General features: G+C 47.6%; 1 pseudogene; it reads left to right on the top strand.

Annotated features, from left to right (window-relative positions):
• The first annotated feature begins 889 nt into the window (after window positions 1-889).
• LOC144479754 (small ribosomal subunit protein eS19-like) lies at window positions 890-1,707 on the top strand (annotated as a pseudogene).
• The last annotated feature ends 436 nt before the right edge of the window (window positions 1,708-2,143 follow it).

Below are 2,143 nucleotides of genomic sequence, written 5' to 3' on the forward strand. Positions count from 1 at the left end.
CCTCGCAGGTGGAGGATGCGGTCAAGAAGGCGTACGGCGTACTGGCCTTCATTAATCGAGGGATTGAGTTTAGGAGTCGGGAGATAATGCTGCAGCTTTATAGGACCCTGGTTAGACCCCACTTGGAGTACTGCGCGCAGTTCTGGTCACCTCATTACAGGAAAGATGTTGAAGCCATTGAAAGGGTGCAGAGGAGATTTACAAGGATGTTGCCTGGATTGGGGGGCATGCCTTATGAGGATAGGTTGAGGGAGCTTGGTCTCTTCTCCCTGGAGAGACGAAGGATGAGAGGTGACCTGATAGAGGTTTACAAGATGTTGAGAGGTCTGGATAGGGTAGACTCTCAGAGGCTATTCCCAAGGGCTGAAATGGTTGCTACGAGAGGACACAGGTTTAAGGTGCTGGGGGGTAGGTACAGAGGAGATGTCAGGGGTAAGTTTTTCACTCAGAGGGTGGTGGGTGAGTGGAATCGGCTGACGTCGGTGGTGGTGGAGGCAAACTCGTTGGGGTTTTTTAAGAGACTTCTGGATGAGTACATGGGATTTAATGGGATTGAGGGCTATAGATAGGCCTAGAGGTGGGGATGTGATCGGCGCAACTTGTGGGCCGAAGGGCCTGTTTGTGCTGTGGCTTTCTATGTTCTATGTTAACTGCTGCACGTATATATAAAGGAAAAGAGTAGCAAAAGTAAATATAGATCCCTTCGAGGCTGGGATGGGAGGAATTATTACCTGCAATCACGCTATCACAGAATTGTTATGCTGCAGAGGGAGGCTTTTTAGCCTATCAGGCGCCATTTTCCCCAAAAGATTTCTAAGTGGCCAACATGGCTGAAAAACAGGAGGTTTTCATCCCACCTACGTCCGAAGAGGAGGCAACAGGCAGCAAGATGTCTGGTGTAACAGTTAAGGACGTAAATCAGCAGGAGTTCGTCAAAACTCTGGATGCTTTTCTCAAGTAGTCTGGCAAACTAAAGATTCCTGATTGGGTCGACATAGTAAAGTTGGGAAAACACAAAGAACTGGCACCTTACGATGAGAATTGGTTCTATACCCGAGCTGCCTCCACAGCTCGCCACCTGTACCTGTGGGGTGGCGTTGGAGTCGACACCGTGACCAAGATTTACGGCAGACTCCAGCAGAATGGTGTGAAGCCCAGTCACTTCAGTCGTGGCTCCAAGTCGGTGGCCAGGAAGGTGCTTGCAGGCTCTCAAAGGACTGAAGATGGTGAGGCTGAGGGGTGACCTTGTAGAGGTTTATAAAATCTTGAGGGGCATATATAAGGTGAATAGCCAAGGTTTCCCCCCACCCCGGAGAGAAGATTCCAAAGCTAGAGGGGCTAGGTTTAAGGTGAGAGGGGAAAGATTTAAAAGTGATCTTAGGGGCAACTTTTTCACACAGAGTGTGGTGCATACATGGAAGTGGTAGAGTTGGGTACGGTTACAACATTTAAAAGACATTTGGACAGGGAGATGGATAGGAAAGGTTTAGAGGGATGTGGGCCAAACGTAGGCAAATGGGACTAGTTTAGGAAACCTGGTCGATATGGATGAGTTGGGTCGAAGAGGCTGTTTTGGTGCTGTATATCTCAATGACTCTCTGACGCTATGAAAAGGATCCCAACGGTGGCCGCAGACTGACTGCACAAGGGCACAAAGACCTGTAGCAAATTGTTGGTCAGGTTGTAACTGCAAGCAAGAAACATTGAATGTGTGCATCATATTCTAGAGAATAATAAAAGCTTTTAGCTCTAAAAAATAGAGCAGGTCAGAAGCTTGGAATCCTGCAGTGAGCAGCTCACCCTCTGACTCTCTAAAGCCTGTCCACCATTTACAATGCACAAGTCAGGAGTGTGATGGAATATTCTTCCCTTGCCCGTGTGAATGCAGCTCCAACAACACTCAAGAAGCTTGACACCATCCAGGACAAAGCAGCCCACTGATTAGCATCCCTTCCACAAACATCCACATACTCCATCACTGATGCACAGTAGCAGCAGTGTGTACCATCTACAAGATGCACTGCAGGAACTCACCAAGGCTCTTTAGACAAGTTATTCACTTTTTATGAGAAAAATAGTTAAAGAGAAACATTTTTAAATGCTGAGAAGCTGTTCAGTTTTGGTTTTCAGAGGAACTTGGGTG

This window comes from Mustelus asterias, chromosome 26 (assembly GCF_964213995.1).
Source record: "Mustelus asterias chromosome 26, sMusAst1.hap1.1, whole genome shotgun sequence".
Classification (NCBI taxonomy): Eukaryota; Metazoa; Chordata; class Chondrichthyes; order Carcharhiniformes; family Triakidae; genus Mustelus; species Mustelus asterias.